The sequence below is a fragment of the Falco peregrinus genome, chromosome 7 (genome assembly GCF_023634155.1).
Source record: "Falco peregrinus isolate bFalPer1 chromosome 7, bFalPer1.pri, whole genome shotgun sequence".
In the NCBI taxonomy this organism is placed as follows: Eukaryota; Metazoa; Chordata; class Aves; order Falconiformes; family Falconidae; genus Falco; species Falco peregrinus.
In genome coordinates this window covers 12,495,325-12,509,642 of record NC_073727.1, presented here as the reverse complement: position 1 = coordinate 12,509,642, position 14,318 = coordinate 12,495,325, and the positions used below count along the sequence as shown (strand labels likewise).

Genomic DNA, 14,318 nt, shown 5'->3' with positions numbered 1-14,318 from the left:
GCCAGGAGCTGGGAGGGAGATGAGAGGTAAGAGGAGAATAGATAGGTAAAAGGAGAGTATCTCCATGTACAAAGATGTTTTACTAGTAGCACAGGAAAAGCTGGCAAAAATTACAAATCTTTGGTTTTCCATCTCCCTACAAGGACAAAGTACCTTGTCACGTTCTCTCAAAAAGATTTAACATGGTTTTAATACTTGAAGCTTCCTTCATCTTCAAAGAACAACAAGACTTTGAGACAGATATGTGGGAATTCAGTTAGCCAAGTATTGCAATTTTAGTTTGTCTGCAGTGATCTGCAAACCACAGACTCTGAAACGAGCAAGGGGTTATGTGAATGTTCCATGTAAGTATTTATTTTTATTTTCTTTAGCAGAAGCTGTCAAATAAGGCATCTTCTGCCTTTCGGAGCTTTTGCAGTCTGTGCAGAGCTTCTGCAAGCCAGGGCTTTGCTTAGTACACTTAATTAGAGTTTGCTTATTATAACAGTGCAAAATACAAGCTGGTTTTACTCTGGGAATTAAATTTTGCTGCATTCTATTCTTGGTTAGCATCAGTTGCTTCCTAGTATTGGCAAGGATGCTCATGAAATCTGGGCATGTCTGGTGCAGGAAAGGTTAGTAGATTTAACAAGAAGGCATTAAAAATTGATTTAATAGAGCAGTAGCCTGGACTTCAGTATGTAGCATAATTTCAGCATTGCTCCAGGGTAAGTATTCGATTTTTACTTTTTTTTTTTTTTCTTTTTTTTTTTTTCATTCCATACTAAATGAAACAGATGCCTCTCAATACACTTCTTTGGTAAACACACTCTGAGAATCCTCCATCCAATTGTAAGTGATTATATGGCTAAAAATGCAGTCTGTAATAGAGAAAACAGATGCAGTGATAATTATCCCCGTGCCCTGCACATCAAACATTAACTATTGATGGTGGAAGAAAAGAAGAAACCAAAACAGTGGGATGTGCTGCACCAGATCAGACTGTCAGTTCAGGTTGCCTGACACTGTCTTCAGATATGGCCTGAGCTTGATAATTTATAAAGAAATCAGGAATGTTTCTTCGTAACATTGCAAATAATGTATAATACTTCTTAGGTTCACTATCATTTGTTTGCACGTGATTCTTGCCAGTCAGGCATGGAACTCAGAGGGTCTTAAGGCTTCTAATTATTTCTTATTTCAGGGTTTTTTTTAAATTTATCATTTATATTTGAATATATATTTATTTGAGTGTTTTAAATCTACAACCTGAATTTCCCGTGCAGTTTTACTGCCCCCAAAAGCAGTAGCCAGCTGTGCTCTGCCTTCAGTAATACGGGAATTGAAACGCCTCGATAGGAAGTTTGAGGTTGGATCACTGAAATAAGTTTTGCCTGTGGCTGTTGCGGAAAATTCCATGTGGATGTGCAAGCTTATCGTCTGATCTTCCAAGATGCTGGTGAGTCTAGCGCTAGCCAGAGTGGCTAGCATGTGTGCAAGATCTTAGTCCAGGCTGGAAGGTTTAGTCCTTTGACTAAAATCATTGCAGCTGTTTCTGATTGCTCTTGTTTTACCATCACATAGCTGAAAATGATTCAATTTTAAAATACAAGTGTCCAACAAATAGCCTGCGAGATGATCTAATCTCTTCTGCTATGTTTTTCTGATTCTTTTTAGAAGGGTTTCAATACTGAAAAGGCGAAACTCCTCTCTGACAGGTATTTGGCGCAGATTCCCATCAGCTAACTGGGACCATCTAACCTACGATGCCTAAGGGTCCTAAGGGTGCTCACCCAGCATTAGCTGGGCTGACAGCTGGGCTGCTGCAGATCCAAGCTGATAGTCTCTCTTCCTCCTCTTGCCAGTCAGGATGCAACAGGTACTTTTAGAGAGCAGTTCAGCCCCTCCTAAAATAGGTGGGAAGATTGTCTCCCACAGGTGCCTGTTTTGTCTCTGACTGTAAGAGGAGCCTGAAGAGCTGGCATGAGCTGGAAACCTGACTTCTGGTGGCTTGGCTACCTGAGGTGAGTGCCACGCCGGTTAGCTTCGTTGTTCCCTTGGCTTCTGCTCAAGATAGAGGAAAGACAGTCTCTTCCACAGGGTTTTTCAGTTCACCTGGGAGCTGAATCTGCCCGTGGAAAGTGCTGGTTTTGCTTTGAAATGGGCACCTCAGAGAGACAGTGTTAGGATTAAACCAGTTTGTCTTCCTGCAGTCTTATTCTGGAGGGAGAGAGGACTTCTTGCAGAGCCCCGGACCTCCGCCAGTTCACTAGAAATCTCTCTCCGGGACCTGTTACTCTTCCGAATAAGGCAGTCTGCAAGTGTTACCATCTATGGGACACAAATGCCTTTCCAAAAGCTTTTGACATACCAAGCTGGTTTTCTTCATGAAGTGAAAGTATGTGCTGTATTGATTAGAAATAGTCTGCTGCGACAGCCGAACATGGGCACTCATGCCTGTAGACTTAACAAAGCGGGCTGCTTTTATTTTGAAAACTAAAAGAAATAATAAATTGTCGCTTGCCAACACATCGCTCCGTAAAGGTGGCCTGGCTCGTGTTAATCCTAGTCATATTAACACAAGCTAGAAGTATGTGCCACCATGTTCTGATGTACAGATGAATCTGTTCATCTCATTCAGTTGCCCTCAAAGGTTGGCCAGTAAGGTCAAGCTGCTGTGCTAACCTGTTACTTCAGTTCCTCCTCAGCTGGTCCCGCTTTGGTCAGAAGGACACTCGTGGGATGGACTCACTGATCTGGAGCAGAGAAGCGTGACCCTGGAACACAAGGTAGCCAGAGGCTGGTGGTTAAAACAGGAAACTAATGTAATCTGCTTATCATTGACAGGTAGGTAAACTTTAGAAACTGGGTGAACTCACCTTTGTGAAATGTGTGAGAAATAGGTCAAGGCCATGGTGTCTGTTTACCTGCTTTTAATCTCCACCAGGGCACAGCAATTTATCATCCTTCCAAAGTGAAAGCCTTGCTCAGTACAGAGGGATGGGCTGAAGTTCCATGGCCGAGGACGCTTAGGACACGCAAGTGTTCAGGTCAGAAAAATGTAATGGGCTTTCTGGGTTTGAATTATACCTCTCTAGACATGGTTTGTTCCAATTATATTTGGTTGTCATCCTGTGTATGTTAAATATACTTACAGGATGGTCTCCATCCTGTAGGTATGGCAGGCAGAAGAGGCTTGATTTTTGCAAAAGTCTCCTGAAGTTGGGCAACATGTTTAGAAGTAACCCATGTGTATAGTCATCCAGGAGAAGGGTGTGATACGTTAATGTGAAAAGCCATGTGCCCTGCTCTCATAGAGGGAAGAGATGAGAGAGAGGGGCTATTGGAAGCTGAAGGCAGCTCCCGGGCACAGCAGAGACCAGGTCAGGCTGGACCCAAACACAAGACCCTTCTCTGCATTCTCCTGCACCGCGCGCTCAGCAGCAGCAGGAGCAGCCACTACTTTGCTTCAGCAGTAATCACTGGGCTAGCCTTTCATTAGTGTCTGACACTAATTAATATGCCATGTGCTCTTTCAAGAGCACCAGATAAGTACTCGCAGCTTTTGCGAGGCAGATGGTAACTTTCATTACTTGACCAGATTTGCTGCTCTCCGGTTAGACATCTCACCCCTTGCACAGCTCCGTGGCCATATCGCATCAGGCTGCTGAGCGTTCCCAGCCACAGGCAGGAAGGATCCTCTTTGATTTTGAAAGCTGGGTAAAATCCCATCGCTTTTCTGATCCATCTACTGACATCAACGTTCTGTCTGAATTTTGTCCAGACATAGTCAAAGAACAAGCTGCAGGTTTAAGCTCGCTGTGGGCAGTAGATTCCCTCCCTCATCTTAACAGCCTCTTGTTTTCCCACAACTTTGTAGCATCTTTTAGGTCTCAGGAGGGGCAACTGCAGGTTGTAAATTTCTTTACGTGTCCTCCTTTCACACTCCTAAGAGTGAAAAATAAAATGCTGCCCAGCTAGGCCATCCCTCTGCCTCTGAATAAACATTTGTGTGAGGGCTCCCATTCTTGCCAAGGTGTTAGGATAACATTCTCATGCTGATTCCCCTGCCCTCCTTCAGCATCCCAGTGCTGGAGGTCCATTTCCGAGGCTTTGAAATGGCCATGCTCTCACCTCATCTCATACACATGGAAATCAGATCACCAGAAGGAGCCAGCTTGTAAATCCCATGGGGAAGCCAACAGGGCAGGTTAGGAAGTTATGACCTTTGGTGTATTATAGGCTGAGGGAAAAGGTCCACACACACAGCCAGAGAGGCTGCCCTGAAAATGGAGGAGGCAGGGCTGGCAGGTGGGTGAGGGCACTGCTGAAGGGCTTGGCCTCCTTCCTTCAAACTCCACTGACCTTTTCGCCATTGTCTCAGCAAAAACCAGAGCTGAGCATTTAAAACTTTTAACTGCTTGCCTATTTTGATACACCGAGGACAGTGGGTCTCTTATCATTAGCCACTGTGTGTGTGAGGGTTCAGAAACTGCAGCTGATGGGGGAGCTGTGTCATACCGAGCACTACACATGCCCAGATCGTTCTTGCCACAGACTTAGCAGATGAAAGATGAAGGGCAACAGCACACAAGTAGCGTGGGTATTGCAGCAATACATTTCTGGAAAGACAAGCCGGTGCCATCAACCACAAGACCAGTTTGTCTCCTTAGAAGTTGTGTAAGACACAGAGGGGGCTGACGGGATGTGCAAGTATCTCCTGCTCGTGCTGCTTCTGCCTAACCGGAGGGATATGCTGCCGCGTGGTCAGGGAGGCAGCTCCTGCGACTGCACAGCCAGGAGAGCAAGGCTTTGTCTGTGCTTTGGAGAGGATCTTGGAGTAGTAGTTATTCCCTGAACCGTGTTGGCAAGCCTGCCAGCTACTGGCCGTCATGGCCTCTGGCCGGTATCAATCCTGCTCGTTTTCTGAGCAGAATTAGGGATGGATCCTTCTGCTCAACCAGTTGTACCTAAGCAGGGGCTTTTCTTGGCAAAATCATGGTGGTAAGGGAAGGAATTCCCTCCAGCTCCTGGCTGCCATAGCTGGTCTGAGAGGAGTTCCCAGTGCAGACCTGGACGCAGGTCTGCAGGCAGGTGGGTTATGTCAGTCCTCGAGTTTCATAGCTGGGACCCAGAAGCAATTTGTCTCTTCATTACCTAATTGCATAGGTAGCTTAATTTGTAGAGGGGATCTTTCTTTTGAATTTCCTTTGCCTGCGTACCCCAACCATGTCCAGGGGAGCACCAGCCTTTGGTTTGGTTGCTCTCTGTGCCGCTGTTTGGTTTCCCATAGCTGCGAAGCAGGTCAGAAGGAGCTTGTGGTGAACAGGTAAGCGTGTCGCCGAACCCGCACCTCTGGGAACAGAGCTGAGCACCTCTTTCGGTTCACTCCTGACCTGCCAGCCAGGGTGAGTAACTCGGGTTAGGCTGGAGGTGTCTCTCTAGGGACAGAAGATAAGGTCAGAGTTGCTTGCTTAGGGTAAGGCAAATGAGGTACAGTGAAAGGCCTGAAGGGAAGGAGGGGAAAGTGTTGCGAGGAAGAGGACACATTCAGTATTGTTCTGTCCCTGTGAAAGAGAAAGGGGGCAGCCACCAAAGCCCTGAGATAGATTAGATCCAGAGGTCTTGTTGGGACTGCAATAAAGTCATCTTCAAAGCTTAAGCACTGGCTTAAATATTTGTTGTCTGGTCTTGGGTAGAAGCTGGTTTGAGGATATTACTTCAGGCATGTCTTGAATACAAAATACCATGGAATTCATCTGTAGCAGTGATCAAAGAAACAGATAGAAATAAGTCATTTGGGAGGTGAGAACTTTAACCAACGCTGAATGCAATTATACAGAAATCCCAGGATTAGTCAAGTAGGGTATCTTAACGTATTTAAACAGTTAAATGCCTATTAGCGTGGGCCTTTTGAGCAAGTGTCTTTTGATATGTTAGAAAGAATCAGCAAAAGAACATTTCTCTCGGGCTCTTTGAAAAACTCCTGGTTTTTAAAAACTGCAGCAAGAATTGGATTTCTGCATGAAATCCTGTATTACAGGTGGTGCCTGCCACGTGAAAACCTGCGTTCAAACATGTGCCCATCTTCGCTATACCCAAGCCCTTTATTATTATAGGTTATTTGTTTTAGAGGTCCTTGAGGACTTTTAAGGAATTTTCTTATCATCAGGGGGACACGGTGAAACACGCACAGCAGCACTCGGAAGGGGAACGTTCCTCATTCTGTATTAGCTGGCACACTCCTTCTGAGGGGCGTCTGGTTTGGGCTGTAGGGTTTTTCTAGTTTGCATTTGTAGAGCTGTCTTACAGCAAAAGAGAACCAAAAGAAAAGGGAACAAAATCTTAAAACCATTTTCTTTCCTCTGCCACTACCGTGAAATATGCTCCCAAGAATGACAGCAGGTCAAATTATTCAGCATTGGTATATAAGTGCTTTGGGAAGGGTTGCCAGGGCATTTCCATTATTTGCTGTGGTTGTTTGGCGGTTGTGACATTTAGAGCATACTTTGAAGAAAATAGGCCGGCTGGTAAATGACAGAAGAGAAAGGGGAAGGAAAGCAAACGGAGAGGAGGGAAGTTCACAGAGATTTCCTGACAAGATGAAAGGGTGAAGAAACCCCAGTGATTTCTTATTCAAAAACCATTTTGGTGGCCTCTGTTTGGATGAGAGAACCATTTCTTAGTGTGCTTAACGACTACTTGGTCCTGTCCAGGAGTACACTTCACCAAATGTCTGTCTGCTGTGTTTAACACCAACCACGGTCAACTTTGTAAGGTGTGATGAGAATTATTTTTACAGCTGAGCTTCTTGAGAGAGGCCCACATGTGGTGTGTAAATCTTGGTGGGTTTTAACGCACCTCAGTTGCACTAAAGAGGGAAACACTGATCTTCACCAGGATTATTAAGGTGCACAAAAGTATTAGCATCCAATGTTTTAACCAAATGAAAAGCAGCCTGGGAACCTGGTGTCCTCTACAGGGAACCCAACATGTGCATGTGGGGGGACGGGGACGATGAGAGAAATTTCCCTGCTGATTCTCAGCACAGTTCTGGTCATGTCATCTTTCCCATATGTCCTCCAATGTCACAATTTGCAGAAGAGACAAAATAGTGACCGCTACTCCAGATGGACACTGTGAGGATTTAGCGTTTGTACACAGCTTTACTGAAAGGTTCGGTGAGTCTCAGTGCTCTGATATCAGGTGATGGCTTGATATTGGTAGGTACTTAACTAAAAACAGTAAGTTTGGAGATCGAGTATTTGTCTGGCATGAGAGTGTGGGGGAGCACGTTCTTGTTTTGAGTGTGACCTTGGGAAAATTGCTTCACCTGTCCTCTGTCCTTAGAATTGCCCAATTCTAAACCCAAGCTGACATGTTACTACCTTGTTTGCAGGATTGCATGAGCTAATTAATCAGCCTGCAAGAAACACTCAGATGCTACAGCGATATAAATTGAGCTGGCCAGGAAACTCTTCTCATGTCTTTCAACTTTATTGCACATCAAGATAAAGCAATCTTTCGAAGGTTGTTTGGTGGATTGGTAATTGAAACAAATACATCCACAGAACATCATTTTGGTGGTAAGTGTGCTCCTATGGGATGCGAAGTCACACTCAAATTGACATTAACTCATTTCGTAGAGGGACTTGAACCTAGGACTTTCCTTTTTACTGGAAAAATGTTCAGAATTGGGGTGCTTGGTTAAAAAAAGTTGTGTTAAAAAAAAATATCTGACTGGCTGTGAACATAGTAAGAACAGGATGAACGTGATGTGTAAGTGCAAAATTTAAATAGGGACCAATCCTTACAGAGAAGGCAAGGCTCGACGGGGGAGAAGAAAAAAAGAGAATATAAAAAGGCCTGCATATCTATCACCAAATGTGGGTTTTTTCCAAAGCCTGTGGAAAAAAGCGTCATGAAGAGTGCAACACAGCAGGCTAGGTGTAGACTGAATACATAAACCTGTTCCCAAAGCACTGAATATTGCAATGATACGGGATAGTGAGGTGTGAAACAGAGCAAATTTAGAGAAAGGAGAGCTGTGTCAGCAGCAGCATCAAAACGTAGAGACTAACATAGCCTTGTTTAAGAGGAATTAGAGGCTGGGAGAGAGGGGAGGGAGAAAGTGTTCATGCACTATAAGATTATCACACGTTTCTAAAGAGGTCTGAAAGAGCTGACTTCCTGCTGTGGGGTTCCTCTCATATTGGTGTGAACAAGCATCGCACTATCACCTGCAAAGTCTTTAAGTGCAAGTGGTGGCACTTCAGTATTCACAGCCTGCCTTAGAAAATCCCAGGGAAGCAAAAGGAAGATGAAACCCATGCAAGTCAAAAGGGTTCTGCTCCCATTGTTCTCCTTGCTGCTTGGTTAACTGGGAATCCCTTCAAGCAACAGAGAGGTCACGTCTCCCCAGATGCACGCTGCCTGCACCCCAGGGCAGGGCAGTGCTGCCGCTGTGGAAGCTGCTCCCCACAAACAGCTTTCACGGTAACAGTATGATGAAATCACCCTGCTAGGCAGGACACAAGCTCTCACCATGAAAGCGTGGTTTTAGCAGAATATATAGCTGCAAGCACAACTGCCAGTGGAAGATGATCACTCTGTGACATGGCAGGACACCCCTTTTACAGAATAGGCAGGACTGAAACCACTCGGGACTGTCTTGACCTGAACTAGGACTTTATGGGCACCTGAGACTGGGTGTGAGTTACCAAAGATAAGAACAGGTACATCTAGACCCTCTCCGGTCACCTTGGGGGTGCCTGCTGCAGCTATGGCCATGAGCCCTGTTGGTCCTGGCTCGCTGGCTTCAGGAGAGAACGTGCACGTGAAGACCTGAAGCTGAAGGAAGCTGCTGTAGCTGTGGCAGGAAGGAGCAGGAGCTTCACGGACAAGCATAATACCAATGAACAGGTCGTGCACCAGAAACTGAGGGGAAGGGAAATTTAGGCTGAGTTTTTGACACCGGGTAAAATAGTTGATCAACAGGGTCGCTCGAGGATGGTGCTGAACTCAAGAAAGATATCAGGCATGTGCACCTGCTTTGCTGCATGCATTTCAAACCTTGTAGATGGTGTAGCACCACCGAGCTCTCCTGAGAGGCTTGTGCTTCCAAGGGGCCCTCCACAATCTCCAGCATGAAGCAACGGATTGCCAGGGCAGCCTTGTTATTGTACTGTCACAAACAAGGATTTAACAAGGATCTGGAAAAAGCAGGGCTAATCAAAGTCCTTTATTTAGATGATACAACAGGAGTAACAAAGTCTGGCATATTTTCCAGGAAGGGATGTGTGGGAGGGTTTCTTCTGGGGGTAAGGGGAGTATGCTCTGAGTATATGCTTGTTTAGTTTTAATACTTATTTCTGGTTTGGATAACCTCATTCATTTGGTGACCAATCCTATAAAAAGGACACAAATAAGGGTAAGAACTAACTTTGTGATCTGCAGCCCTACAATATCCCACAGCAGTTTTCAGCATTAAAGAAGCTGTTCATGTCCTTGATTCTTTGAGGGAGACAAGATATTATCTATAACCACCAACAGAAAAACGAAGCAAACTGCAAATGCTTTATTTTTCACTATTATTAACCCCTCCTCACCAAGTCAGTCCATTTATCTTTTGAAACAGTGAGATAGTGTGCCTGGCTGACACATACTAGAGAACTGTTTGAGCTTGTCTTCTCTGCATTTCAAGAAAAAGGGATTTTCCTCCTTTGAATGAAAATTCACTTTTTTTTTTTTTTTTGTCCTCCTTTATTAATCTACTTTTGAGGCCTTCCACCTCTGTTAACTGTGGGAAAAGGCTTCACTTTGCCAGGGTACAGCACGCATTGTAAAAGTCATTAAATTTTACACCATAGCAATGACATGATCAAGGGACCTTTGAGCAGGCTTTGTGACCAAGAGCATTTAACAAGTATGTGAAAAGCTTCCAAAGAGCCTTCATGAAAGAAAGAAAGGTTATAACAATAGGAGAGGTAGTTTGATAGTGGTAAATCAAGAGTCATAGGAGTGACTCTAATCAGGTTAGACTTTAAAGAAAGAGAAGCACCTTTATATCTCTAGGGTATAGGCCTGAGTGCATTAAGAACTGTTGGATTTGCATTGGGAAGTAATCCTGTGGCACTCAGCACTTGCTCCTCCTTGGGCGGATGAATTCAGCCCTGCAAGGACAAAGACTTTCTAGGCAAAATAAGTAAACCTGAAGATTTGGACCGAGAACCTTGGAAAAAATAATATTGAATCTTTGTTGGTTTTCGTTAATACCTATACCTCTTTAGAGGTTGTTATCTTCCATTTTGTTCTGTGTGGAAACCTCCTGGCAGTTCCAATGCAAGCATGGAAACAGTCTGGTGTATAAAAGTGATGAACCATTCGTACATGGTACTTGTTTATGAGGTCTGTGCAGCCTGAGCCAGATTCTGTCCTGAGCTGTACCCCAGTGAGGTACCCCCAAGTACCACATGCAATAAAGGCCATGCAAAGGATACATAATTATATATTCTGTGTGTATTCATATGCAAATTAGGGAGCTCGATTCTGGGTATATTAAAACTTAGGGTTGGTAAGGAACATGTATAGAGATGCACGCTTTAAAGGAGAATCCATCTAAAAAGATAACAGGTATACAGACTATTGAGCTGTTAGGGCTGGTTTTGTTGTTTCTCACGTGTGGCTTAATCAACACCTTTTATATAGCTGTTACTGTGAAAAATGGTCAGTTTATTTTGTCCAGGAAAAACTTGTCTTTTTCTCTATTAGCAAAAAATAAGAAATGAAAAAGTTGGGCCTGACTTGTTTTTGCAATCGACAGGGACACCTACAGGAAGACGAAATTAACACATTGGCATATTGGGTGTTTTCTGCTTTATTTGTTCACAGCTTGAGCTTATTACCTAATAGAGACACAAGAAAATGGCCCATCTGTTTGCAGTGGGCAAATGTGTGAGTACTACTCTCTGGGGCTGCGTGGGAGAAGGGTTGCTTTTCAAGAACATATTTACTTTACTCTCTGTTTTCTCAACGGTGTGTATAACTCAATACTAAAAGGCTAATTTGTTTAAGAAAACCCAACCTGACTTCTTCAGTTAATTGCTTACAGAAAAGCTGTAGGTATTGCATGGATTCTGTGTGCTTTGCTGAGTGCACTGGAGTGGCCTCCGCTACGCGGCCAGCCAGGGAGCAGAAAAGCCAGCTCGGTGGCAGCAAACCGCTCATTGTTCCCAGCCTGCCTGCTCGGGGGTGGGGGGGGGTGGGCTGACGCTCTTGGAAAAGATCAAGGATGTGTAAGGAGTGGGAGAGAGATGAAAGTCTGTCTATCAAGGAATGGGGATGAGGCAGCTGGGAGGGAAAGTCTGCTCAGGGGCACGCGGGGTTTCAGATATGATTAATGCTTTGGCAACATGTTAACGAGAACAGGATCTGGCAACTGAGAGGAAATGCCTATGTGTTCGCTTGCAACCGGCTTCCAGCCGGAATAGGAGCCTACGCTCACGCCAAAGCGAATCCAAGTTTTTGCATGTACATGAGTAGAAACGGGCTGTCATCGAACAACACGGAATTTGGAGACCCGCAGCCTGCCAGGCCTGTTCCACCAGTGGGAGCTGGGTCTGCTTTGTAGCTCCTTTTATCGGAAGAAGGACCGGGATCGTTTTGGTAAACAGCAGCACACTCTCCGAACAACTTCAGCAGTCACTGCATCTTCTCCCCAGCTCCTTTGCCACTCAGACTTTTAAAACTATTTTTAAAACTCTCAGAGTTAAAACCACTGATGACAGAGGTAGCTTTTACTTCTCTGTAGTCTGCAGGGACAGAGCTGCTTGAAGGTATTAGCTATGCTAAGCCTCTTAAATAACTATTAACACATAAAACTCTTAAATGCACGCAAATCCTGTGTAACAAATGGCAAACAATAAGGAAAAGCTGATCAACCATTATACAGCAATTTAAACTATGCAATTTGCATAATTTTGTCTAACAGAAGGAGGCAATAGTAGAATTGCTTTCTGAAAAAGGCAGAAATGCTGTACAAAACAGGTAAACAATTGGGAACGAGGATTTTGTAAGTCCTCAGCAAATTCTTGGCATGTGGACAAAGAGAGTGTGATACAATTGCAAGGGGTGTGATGTAGATGGACTGGAAGAGACAAAAGGCAAGTTGGGAGCGTGAAAAAAAGTCAGGTTTGCAATCAAATTGGGAAATTTAGAACAAAGCTTGAATATGTACCGTTTAACTCTCTCCCTCTGTATCAATTCAGTAGACTTAGGTGTTGGCATCCTGTACCTGAGCTATAGTACTCACAGCTACGACAGGCAAACTGCAGCTACCTGCAACATTTGTGCATGTATGTGTCGCACCTTCACGTTTGGTGAGATCAAAGAGTGGTGACTTCTGAGCAGCCCGTTTTACAGATGGCCACAAGGCAAATGAGCCACCAGTACCAGGACTCAGGGCCACTCTGCAAAATAGCCTGTGCCTCCTCTGGGGCTCCTAGAGAAACCACTTTGTCTCGTTTACAGTCTGTAAGGTGGGCTCGTATTTCTGGAAATATGCCTAGCACGTTGTGGACTCTGTAACACTAATCTAAACTTACATACTGTGCACGCAGGTATTTCAGGGACAGGAGCTGTACAACTTAGAAGTCAGTCAATAACTGGGGGTTGCTTGTCGCTGCAGAGCCACCTGCTTAGGTACATCCCCTGCACCCTATGAATTTACACCAGGAGCTCATTAACAACTTAGTGCTGGCCTGCAAAGCACCTTTTTTATACTTTTCCCCCCCCACACACAGGAATTCTTCTATTATGTTCCCAGCAATCTGGTGGCCATCAACACCTTGCTGATAAACTGGAAATCTTCACCTTCTTCCATCCTCACCTCTCAAATGACCCATGAAAGAGTCTTGGAGATCAAAGAAATCCTCTCCCATCCTTATCCTTTGGACAGAGAGACTGATGGGATTTAGCACCCTTGTGGGAATATGAGCATTGGTAACTGGGGAGTGGTGGGGTGGAAAATGATTGGGGGTGTGGGGGTGTGGAAGAGCCCAGAAGATAAATTACCTGGGGAGGAGGTGCATACTGAATTGTGGTCTCCATAGCAAGTGTGAGAAGACAGAAGAGAAATTACTTCCTCTGCCCCAAATAAAGATCAAGGAGTATTTGCATTCAAAGGGGTTGGGTTTTGCACGTATCTCATCTCTCTTCAGTTACTTTCTTTTAACTGGAAATCCTCACTAATTAATTGTTCTGCAAATTCTGCTCCTGCACATCGCATGTCTGAAGGGCTTGCTTGTTTCTCTAGTACTGACTGCATGTGTTCCTTGCCCTTGCATTTTGCTGTCCAAAGCCAAATAAAAACTGTAAAGAAGTTAGATGAGAGAACTAAGGGATTCTATGAGATTTTTAAAAGATTCTGCAATTCCCATATGTTAAAGTATAGGCCTATGCAGTGCAGGTAACCAAACAAAATATCCTGTAAGATTTGCCCCTTATTTATCCTATGTTTTTCAGCAATTTTTAGGCTTTATCTTGAATTCATGTTAGCAAACTCGGCAACCTGGGGGCTTTTCACAGCACCTTAAGCAGACTAAAATGGAGCTGATGAATAATCAGTGATGGAACAGCTGTTATCCAGAGATAACAGAGGACTTCAGGCTGCAGATGTGCATGGGGTCAAGGGATACAATGTTGTGCATGAAAAAGTTATACAATGGAGTTCTGTGTATTTTCTTCAGATTTGAAGAACAAAGAAGCAACGACCTTTTGTCTGCTGCTGTCATTCCCTGCTTCACCATTAAGGTAGTTTTCTTTCTTTCTTTCTTTCTTTCTTTCTTTCTTTCTTTCTTTTTTTCTTAATGGGAGGTATTTTGAAATAGACCCCTGTCAATCATGCCCTGAACAAGACGAGCCCATCCATAAGCAGAATCCTTTATAAAAGTTTAAATATTCTGAGTGTCAAAACATGGCGGTCAGGTTAACATAGCGCTTTGGGTACCTGTGATTTGGATGTATTTGTTTCGAAGACAGGTTCATTTTTAATCACTGAGTATGCCAAGTTTCAAAGGACAAATTAAAAATACAAGGAAACAAGACTATATTCTTGGGTTCAGTACCAAGATCTTTCCAGCCTCCAACAGTGGTCAATAGTGCTGTACAAGAATAGGGTCAGCAAAGAGAGGCAATTCTTTTTCTGTATCCTCCTGGTATCTGGCAGTCTGTGATTTAAGGACTTTTGAGTTGAGGTTGTATCCATGTCTTTGCGTTGAATTGCATGTTTGGACTATTCTTATCTAGATTGGTCTTGTCTTTTTGTTGTTGTTGTTGTTAAT

General features: G+C 44.1%; 1 long non-coding RNA gene across 2 annotated transcripts in view; it reads left to right on the top strand.

The window, feature by feature from the left end:
* Positions 1–596: 596 nt before the first annotated feature.
* The window catches only part of LOC129784883 (uncharacterized), a 29,252-nt gene continuing 15,530 nt past the window's right edge, over positions 597–14,318 (top strand). For both annotated transcript variants that reach the window (XR_008748082.1, XR_008748081.1), the window contains exons 1-4: positions 597–2,826; positions 2,927–3,029; positions 7,379–7,565; positions 13,725–13,788. This is a non-coding gene — a long non-coding RNA (uncharacterized LOC129784883). The remainder of the gene's footprint in view (positions 2,827–2,926; positions 3,030–7,378; positions 7,566–13,724; positions 13,789–14,318) is intronic.